This window comes from Lontra canadensis, unplaced genomic scaffold, assembly GCF_010015895.1.
Source record: "Lontra canadensis isolate GAN:19392208 unplaced genomic scaffold, GSC_riverotter_1.0 scaffold1, whole genome shotgun sequence".
NCBI classification, from domain to species: Eukaryota; Metazoa; Chordata; class Mammalia; order Carnivora; family Mustelidae; genus Lontra; species Lontra canadensis.
In genome coordinates, this window is record NW_022630995.1 from 14,400,371 (window position 1) to 14,411,405 (window position 11,035).

The window sequence follows — 11,035 nt, forward strand, 5'->3', positions numbered from 1 at the left end:
TGTCAGAAACATTTCAGCTATTTCACTCAGTATCTTTTCAACCCACTGATGGAAATACACAAATAGCAGACACCACATACTCATTGTAAACTGAGTAAACAGAGATAAAGAAGAGCTCTGTGGCTCACCTGTGGTTAGAAAGTTGGCTTTCCACAGGACTAAAACCAAAGTCATACCCTATTTTTCATTCTCCTGTTCTTTACATTCAACTCTACTATTTATGTTAACAATGCAAGACAGAGGCTGTAGAGATAAAAACGGTTTATACATTTTAGGTATTAAATGTGGAATGATACTTTCATACCGCATTTATGTAATTAGATTGTCATGCATCCTACATCTAATTTCAGCTCTTTGCTTAAAACTCACCCAATTGCTTAAAAGTTCTTGTCATTTTTAAAAAGTAATGATTGAATAATTCTGCTTTAAGTGACAGAAATGGTTAATTTGGACACACACGGACAAGAAAAAGCAATGGAAGACAGTAATAGGGCAGTCAATGCCAAGTGAAATAAAACAATTGTGCCAGTAGTTGGAATGCCATATGGAAAAACGAAGCCTGGTTTCCTAACCAGAATGGAGAAAAATCTGTCAAGGTTTATTTTTGTTGCATATTCATGACCTGATAAATTGTGTTAATTGTTAAAAGAATGAAGAGTCAACCAAGGATGGATTTGTTGTCATAAAATGGAATATGCTAAGAATAGCAAATGCAGTTTCAAAAATCTATATAGGTAGTGGTTCAAAGTTTTTATTTCACTTATAACTGGCGGGGGGGAAAACGTTATTTTATCCCTATTGAAATGTATTTTCATAATTCATTATAGTTTTCTTTTTTTTAAGATTATTTATTTGACAGAGGAAGACATAGTGAAAGAGGGAACAGAAGCAGGGGGAGTGGGAGAGGGAGGAGAAGCTTCCCACTGAGCAGGGAGTCTGATGTGGGCTCGATTCCAGGACCCTGGGATCATGACCTGAGCCGAAGGCAGACGCTTAACGACTGAGCCACCCAGGCACCCCCATTATAGCTTTCTTAAAGAACAGAAAGCTCACATCTTGAGTCATTTATTTTGTACTTATTTATCACATATATAAATAGATACACATTAAATGAAAAGTGAGACAATTTTCTATGTTTTTTTAAGATTCTGTTTTATTCTATAAAGTGCTACTTGTGCTACCTCTGACCATAAATAAAATACTTTTTTTGTGTTTTCTTGGAGGTGGTGGTGGTGCTTTTTGCACAAACCTAGAAGGAACAGTTTGGATTTGAAGTACAAACAAATGTGAGCACATTAATTTTAGGCTCACATTTCCAAACACCACCTTTCAAACTCCCCAATTAAATCAAATGTAATTTAAAAACAATCCATTTTACATACAAACCATGAACGTTGTTTTGAGTGCCAGCTTTCAGCAGGTTTTAAGAGGCAAGCTTAAGAGAACCAAGGCATAAAAGCTACTAAGCAAATGGTTCCTGTTTTTTTTTTCTTTTGTTTTGTTTTTCTTTTTGAATAGACAGAGATAAATATAAAAGGTTGTATTTAGTGACTAAGCTATGAAAAAGGTGCCAAACTGAGTACTAAGTGAAAGTAGCATTTCAGATACTTTTCAGCAATTACCCAAAGCTTTGGCTTGATTTGCTTGGATAACTCATAAGATCCATTCAAGGAAACCTGTGGTTTAGGAGCAGTTCTAGAAAAAGCTTTTATTTTAAAAGTTCTCTGAAGTATTCTCATCACCTAGAACTATTGTATATTCTCTCTAGGTTTTCCTAACTCCATACCAACCTAAAAAAACCTCTGGGAATTTAACAATGAGCCAACTGACCTAGCTTCAAAGACATGGAATCAACTAACCTTCTTCTTTTAAGTCAGTGATTTCAGACAACAATTAAATACAATTTCCAGTGTTCTAACATGACTCATTACCAAGAACTTAAGTAAAGCTATAATAGTTGAAATACCGTATTCACACAAACCACAAATTTGTCTGTGAAATTACTGTATAGAGACTTTTGTAAGAGGCATGCCTAAGGGCTCCATTGTGACAACATGAAATAGTAAGAAATATGCACTAAACAAATGGTACAAACCAACTAATGGTGTGTTATCCATTAATATATCCTCAACTTAATAACGTTCACCAGAATCAACTTCTAGGATAATAAGTGTCTTCTTATGTGCTACCATTAGGTAGGAATGTTTTAAGAAATATTCAAAGTGTATTGCATTGAAATGTGATAGAAGGATAATACAACATAAAAATAACAGTACTATTTTAAAACATAAAAATTTGCAGAATATGACTTAGATTTTCTTATTCCCATTCCGTATCATACTGAACTTTTCCTTTGAAGTATGTTACCCTTATATTCACATGTCTTCCTTCTAAACTCTAAGTTCCCTGAGGGTAAGACTGGTAACTCTGGTGTCACTACTATATTTTGCTACCAAATAAAGTGTTTGCTACACAGAATAGGCTCCAGAAATGTTTTTGAGAAAATAAGAACTCCCCCTAAAATTTGATTAATTGGAGTACAGCTTTCGGGAGTGATATAAATGTACCTACAGATAATGAATTTCAAAGGTAAGTAACCAATTTTTAGAAGTGGTCACAAATTTTATACATGTCTCTTAAATCATTTTCTTTATGATGAGACAGAATTAGATGTTAAATGAATCCCATATGTCACAGGGGTCCAAGCATACACATTCCACCAAACTGGCTCATTATTAACAAATCTAGCCTTTATAAAGCAACCACATAGATGGAATACTGTAGGCTCTTCATTTTAAGACCAATGTGAAAGAGTATGTAGCAAATCAACACACACACATACACACTTCTTTCTCAAGCAGCAGGGCATCACTGAATTATAGGGAAGTCAACCTCTTTACCTAGAGTACCTCTTAATATCATGTCAATGCTTACATGAATACAGGCTACTAAACGTATTTTTTAAAAAGTCATTTTTTCATTTAATATTGAAAACAAACCAAGGATGAAATTATATGCATATTTCAGCAGGTGGTAAGATAATAACCACAAAGAAATAAAATATCCATAATGAATATTACTATTTATCAAGCAGGTAGGAAATGTCAGGCAATTTAAAAGGACCTTATATACACTACCTCATGCAATCTTCACATCTACTTTGTAAATGAGGAAATTCATTTTCAAGGGACATGCAGGAAGTTTTAACAATTTTTTCAAAGTCACATGATTAAGTTAAAGAGCTATCATTTGGCATCAGGTTTACTGAATATTCAAATACATGTATTTTCCTCTATTCAATATCCCTTCAGTTACTTATATTAACCCTGTAAATCCAAGCTGCAGCTGGCATTCAACATGTTTATTTCTCTGATTGCAATTTTTCATTTAATGTCATTAAAAAGTAATTTTCCTCGAGGAAATTCAGCAACAACCATGATAATCTATCCAAATAAGAGGAATTTCATATTTAGTAATAAGTTTCCTGACATTGCATATGATATTTAACCTTTTAGTTGATACCAAGGAAAGTTGACAGTTTTGACTAAGAAAAAAAAAAAAAGGAAAACTTGTTCCACAGTATAATAAAAGGAGTATTTAAAGTGACAAAAACAAATAATGTCCCCATATGAACACATACCAACTCCCCAAAACGTTTCCAAAACTCAGCCAGCTCACAGAAGTGTTATTATAGAATACAGGAATAATAATAGATACAGTGACTGGGAACTAATTGTGTATTGATTCTTATTTACTCATTTTCAGATCGTTCCATTATTTTCATTTTGTCTAAGAATACTTATTGATTTTGTTGATTATCTTTCCTCCCATGTATTAGAATTTTAGTTTGTAAGCTCATTTCGTGTATTTTTAAACTTTTGTCCCTGCTTACTCCTATCTATTACCACACTGTGATTGTACAAAACAAGTTTTCTTTTTTTATTGAAGCTTTATTACTCCCATCCCATGGTGATGTTGAGCAGATGAACATTAGAGATCCAATCCCTTTATCATAAGGCGACTTAGCACAGATTCTGCTCACAAGTTCTACCTCCAGTAGCTCCAGGCACAGGTCAGTTGCAGCCTCTGTTTACAGCTAGAGGTTTAAGTCCCTATTTTACACGCAAGTTTGGCTCAGGTAACTCATGTTATATTTGGCATTGTTTTTTGTTTGTTTTGTGGCACATTGATCATTTTCCTTCCTACCTTCCTTCCTTCCTTCCTTCCTTCCTTCCTTCCTTGCTTCTTGCTTCTTTCTTTCTTTCTTTCTTTCTTTCTTCCTTTCTTCCTTTCTTCCTTTCTTTTTCTCTTTCTTTCTTTTCTTTCTTTCTTCTTTCTTCCTCTTTCTTTCTTTCTTTCGTTTGACTACTGCAGAGATGCAGAGGGTAAATATATCTATTGGGTCCATCCATTCCTTGCTATCCTCTTTGCTTTAGGTCATTATCTTTCACCTACTGTAATGATATTACGATGATTTCCTCCAGAGAAGCCCTTAAGAGGCATTGTTTTAAGGCTGATGGAATAATGTAGAAGGCTATGTCAACATGGATATTTTGAATAGCTAAATAAATGGGACCAATGTTAATGCAGAAATACAAAAGAGGAGGAAGTTAAAAAGTTCAGATAAAGAATTCAGTTTTGAACTAGTATTAAGTTTGGGGATCCAGCAATTTTTCCAGAGGTCTCTAGGACTACTTCAGGTACATCAGACAATTTGTCTCCAGCAGTGTCTAATGAAAAGAATGCTGACCTGCAGATCAGAAAGCTTGCTTATTTGCTGTTGTTCTTACCCTTTGTTTTCATATTTGGTCTTTTTTCTTTTTGTTTTTGATATATGTGTGTCTATGTGTTTGCTTTTAACATTAAGCAGGTTATTTACCATGTAGGTTGTTTTCTCTATATGCAGACGCGATTTTTGATAGTAATACCAGCTTGGTAATTATACCAGGTTATTATAAAAATCATCCGGTTATAGTTATCAAAGATCTGTGGAGCCCTGTACAAAATTTGTCTGCAGAGTCCTATACAAAACTAAGGAATTATTATTAGGTAATTTAATCCCACATTTAATTGGACTAGATCTACATGATAGTCTCTACTCTTCTTAGATATTCATAATTAGCCTATCTATGTGAGGTTATTTAAATTAAATCTAAACATCATGTTAACTTTTCCTATATATTACAGATCCTATGAAGTATTGTATAACATTGTAAAAAGTATTTGATTTTTTCCATAGGCTCCACATAATTTGAGAGCTTCTTTGCATCTTAAAATCTAGATATCCTGTTTAAAAAAAAAAAAATCCCTGGCATAAAGTTTAACCAAATGGTCAGTTAATTTACAATAGATTAAAATAACTTCAAAATATTAAACAAAAATTGCAACTTGTTTAACCATATACCAGGATTCCATACTATTTGTGAGAATGATTTGGAAAATAAAGACCATGATTACTGATTAAATTTCCTTATGTTGTATGTTATAATACTTGGGAACATTTCCTATGACACAAATTTCCATCACACAAGTCTTCTCAAGTTGTTAGAAATTTGCTTTTCCCTAACTGTGTTCTTTGTAATTTGGAGAAATTTTCCCATAAACACTGAGAATCACATCCCTCACTTCTTCTACTCTCATTTCTCTCTTCTGACAAGACTACTTGCTAATGGCTCTTCCTCTGCATCTGTGCCTCAGACTGACTTTACTACTGCCCCCTGACTTCAGGTACTAGATCACTGCTCTCTCAGGCATCAGTTTTTAACTTCCTATCTGTCAAGGGAAAACATCCATATTTTCATCTGCCAATCCTGTATCAAAGTCTTGCCAAGATAACTGATAATAAAAGTTATTTTCCTCTGAGAAGTCTCTTGACCCCTTCCATAGATGTATGGTCTACTTTGATCTTTATATTAGCGTTCACTGCCAGCACATTTCTACAAAAATCCACGTTATTCAGTAGTACTCATGGCATATTTATTAAATAATTGTTTTTTTGTAATTTAGGGAATACTGACCAGAGAATAAAGTTCTAAACTGAATTTATGCCTGACATATGGAGAATTCTAAAGTCAAGAGGGTTGCATCTGTGCCAAGTTCATCACGTACTCTCCCTTTACTAGTTTTCACCTTCTAATAAAGCTTTGTGATAGAAGAAAAGCAGTAGAGGTTGAGACATATGGAAACACCTATAACCCCCACCCTTCCAGGCAGAAGTGCATTCAGGTGATGATAGTGAGTGCATCTTCCTAATTATGTTTCATTTCATTCCAGTTTTTACTGGAATTTATTTTGTCTTTTCATCAATATGCTATTTAAGTCCCTTCCTTCCTTAGTGGACATATTCAGGTAAGTATTCTCCAGCAATGACTTTTAATTCATCAGTCAAAAGCCATGTTCTTTTCTTCCTGGGTGCATAGTCATACTGCATTTTCCAATTTCCATTGTAGGTGTGGCCCTGTGATTGAACCCAGGCCGATGCATTTGAGAAGTAATGAGTTGTACTTCCATGCTAGAACATAAAAACCTCCATGCACTCTCATCCTACCTCTTCCCTCTTCTTCTAGCTGGACAACGACCATGGCGACTTAGACTTGCACAGGCTGATGTTGGAAACCAATGCCAAAGATGATCAAATGTCTGGCAAACTGAGTGCCAGAAAGATTGTATAAGAAGAACAGTCCCCCCACCCCATGCTATGAACACTTGCATAGATATTCTTTTTTTTTTTTTTTTTACTTTTTTTTTAAAAGATTTTATTTATTTATATTGGGAGAGAGAGAGAGAGAGCTTCAGAGCGAGCTTGAACAGAGAGTGAGCTCTGTCAGAGGCAGAGGGAAAGACAGGATCTCAAGCAGACTCCCTGCTGAGGGCTGAGCTTGACACAGGCCTCCATCTCACTAACCTGAGATCATGCCCTGAGACGAAATCAAGAGTCAGAGACTCGACTGACTGAACCATTCGGGTGCCCCAACATATTCTTTTATAAACCACTAAGATTATAGTGTCTATTTGTTACCCCAGCCTAGATTATACAAACTAATAAAGTACCTGTGAGATTTTTCAAAAGTTGATGATTTGTAAGTCTTGACTACTTAAAAGATTTTATTTTGTTTACATGTCCAGTCTTCAAGGTTTTGTGATTTTGTGAAGGATAGTGATTAGTTGATTTATCTGTTGATTTATCTCTTCTGTCTGAATGATTGTTCTACCACAAGATAATACAGCTAATTTGTGGGAAGTTCAACTGAAACCACGAGTACAACAAATGGCCAACAGCTACTGAGTATCTGAAAATTAAGCTTTTTCCTTTGGGGCAAAAGAACCTAATTTGTATTCAATTACCTAATTAATGGTCACAAATCACCCATGCCTGAAGTGGTTACACTAAGGAGAAACCACTGTATATTCAGATATAAAACACAGTTAATTTCCATTTCAGTGGAGTTCTCAACAATCCCCTGAGATATGATTAAGCAATCATACAGACCTTAGCACTGCTTGTAAGTATTCAACACCATTTGAGGTACTAGAAGTTAATAATTTATTATTAGTATTCAATCTTCATTTATCAAATAGTCAGTGTAGAGGGAATAGCATATTGTAAAAGACTCTTTTTCATGAACCATTGATAGAAAGTAAGTAAACTGGAGTTAAGTACCTGTTGAGTGATGATGGATGTCGACATACTTCTGAAAGGGCCAATACATTCTTTTGGTGGTCTATGACAGATCGGAAGTAATGGGCATTTGCTTCCTGAAGTTTTGTTTTGATCCCATGTATATGTATGTATAAGGATATGTGTGTGTCTGTGTAAGATATACAAGTTTTAGATTAAATAAGTGCCTTTATATTATAGTGTTAAATGTTGTCTTTAGGTTTCCCAGTAGCTTCATTTATCACTTCTGTAGAACATATCTCCTCCATGAATTGTTTATATTGCAATCAAGGATAAAATATCAATTGTGCATTGGATAAACTGTTTGAGTGCATTTATATTTTAAACATCTCTAGATTGTGTTTTGCTTGATCGTGGCATATATGATAAAAATAGTTATTGCTCACATGTGGGATTACTATATGTCACACATTGTTCTATATGCAATACATGTGTTAACTCATGTAATACTCTCAGTGACTCTACAGAAGTCTACCACATTTACAGATAAGAAACTGGCTTTTAAAAAGGTTAAAGATCTTGCCTTAAAGTCACACAACTTGAAGTGACAGAGATGTGATTTGAGCTCAGCTGCCCTGGCTCCAGAATTTAGTATATATATTGACCATATTTTCATTTATAAACACCTAAGTAAGCTTTGAGATATGTTTTAGGTATTTTTTTTTCCCAAATCCATTAAAAATTTTTAAAGAGTCAAAGGAAAAATATTAAAGCAGCTTATTTCATTGCATAAATATTTGAATAGAAAATGTTTTAGGGAGATTATGGATGATGAATTTTATCTGAAGCAGCTTAAGTTAATATTGTTTTTTCATTTCAAACTTCTGCTCAAAATCAAATACAAGTAATGGTAGTCATGAGAATCTTAGAGCATTTGTTTAAAAAACAAATCAGTGTAAAATTCTTTGTCGCCCTTCTTTAAGTGTATACATTATTTTTGTTTTTATTCCAGCATATTGGTCAGAATAGGTTCATTTCTTGCTCTACCACTTAGCACTTCTGACACATAGCATATTACAAAAACTCTTAGCATCTTTTTTCTCTTGGTAATAAACAACAGCTGGTAATTCCAAATAAATAATATTGTTTATCTCATAGAGCTACTGAAAGGATAAAGTTAACTTTTCAGGTAAGTCATACTGCATATGGTCAGAAACAAAAGGAAGCCACAATAAGTGATATTTAATAATAATAATAAAAATGTAAAATTGTACAGAAATGTAAAGGTGTGTCTTCTTATGGCTTAACTTTCAAAATGAGTCACTAAAACTACATTAAGATAACACAAATTATTATTATGGCTTTTACAACTGAAAATCTTAATAATTGTTCTAGAGCTATTATTCCTTTATTTCAGCTAAAGGTATAGTAGTAGGAAATATGACTCCTACTGACCCCTAAAGATTTGCAGTCCTTAAACTCCGACTAAACTTGCAATGACAAGAGAGAGCAAAAACAGTGCAAGCGCTCCTGGAAAAAAAAATAGATACTAGACCTGAGTAAATATAGCAGAGACTAGATGCTGAGCTCACAAGTATCCCAGAGGAATATTCTTACCAATCGTAAGACAAGGCCTCACTAATGCACTTTTGTAGTCAACCCTTTGGAATGTCTTAGTTTGGAAGTAAAGAACCATCCAAAACCTATTACAATCTGCTAACTGTAGCGTGAGCTTTCAACCATATTAGGAATGGTTCTGAGTGTTCTATAGCAGCAGACCATTATGACATGGTTTTAAGATTTATTTTTCTTTAGTCAGATTTATGTCAAGCTATTGCTCTGAACAGATCAATTTGCCTCAACTTAATTCATACATTATTGATATTTATTCTGCCTTTATATTATGTGATAGGCTCTATTACTTTTCCTCATACACATTCAGAGTTATTCCTGTAATAATTTTCTTCAATCATATTTGTCATTTTTTCTAGTACATGTTTAATGATTGGGTATATTATGTGATTTGTTTTAATGATTGAAAGACCATATCATCTATACATTATTTCTTTCAGATTTTTAATTAAATCAACTTTGAACCATATTAAGATATTGACTGTTAAATAGAGCTCATTTTTGTCATTTTGGTTGGCAAATTATACTCTTTTTTTCCACTGCACAGCCAAGAAATGGTAACTCTGTGCTCATTTGTTGTTTATATGTTTGTTTCAAGAACACAATCCATTGTGAACACAACTGTTCCTTTTCCTTTTTTTTTTTTTTTCCATGTATCACACACTAGAAAGACTTAAATGATTCTAGTACCTTCCTTAGTCCCTATGGTCTTTTTTTTTTTTAATCTTTCGCCCCCACCCTGGTCTCTATGTCCCTTCTGCATTGAATAGTCTCTATTTTAACACAGTTCTATTTCAGAGAAACATAACTACTATGTGCTAATTCACTTTGTTCAATATAATCCTTAGAAAAATCTTTGGTGAAGATATCTAGATAATTCTGCCTTCTTGTGTTTCCTCTCTTTCCTCAGATATCAATCCTTCTACCACTTCACACACCACATGAATTGTTTTGGAACACATTTGGGACATATTTCCTAATTTATTTTGCTCCTGAGCATTAGTTTCTTATTTTTAATCACCCAAATATAAATATTTATTCTCTGGCATTCAATTTTTGTGTATTTGACCCTCTATTTTTAAAACAATGATTGGGGCACCTGGGGGCTCCGTGGATTAAGCCTCTGCCTTCAGCTCAGGTCATAATCTCAGGGTCCTGGGATCGAGTCCAGCATCGGGATCTCTGCTCAACAGGAAACCTGCTTCCCTCTCTCTCTCTGTCTCTCTATCTGTGATCTCTCTTTCTCTCTCTCTCTGTCTGTCAAATAAATAAAATATTTTTTAAAAAGTAAAAATACAAAATAAAACAAGATTGATCTATAGTATTTGTTGTTTATGTCTTTACTAAAAATGGTTAACTTCCTCATTTAAGTTTGCAAATCAGTCTACGTGAACATAACTGAAATAAAAAAGTTATAAACAATAAATTAAAAACCAACTTTTTTAATTTCAGTATATTTAGCTTATGTTTGCCTTGCGTGCATATTTCTGCTTTTTCAAATTACCTTTTACCTTGACTTCATTTGGGATATAGAAGATGGTGTGAGAAGCCAATGTCTGAGTATTATTTTCCCACTCACCAAACTTAACATTCTCTTAGCTTCTTAGAACCAAGACCCACAAAATAAAAATATGGATGGTTTAATCACACGGCACTTATAATGCCCCAAATTGATGGTCTTTTCAAACACTGTTTTCATTGGTGACTTCAACATTGCTCATCTTAGCTGGAGCATTACACATTAATGAAATGTTTGTTCCAGGTCTTTTCTTCAGTCCTTTCTTC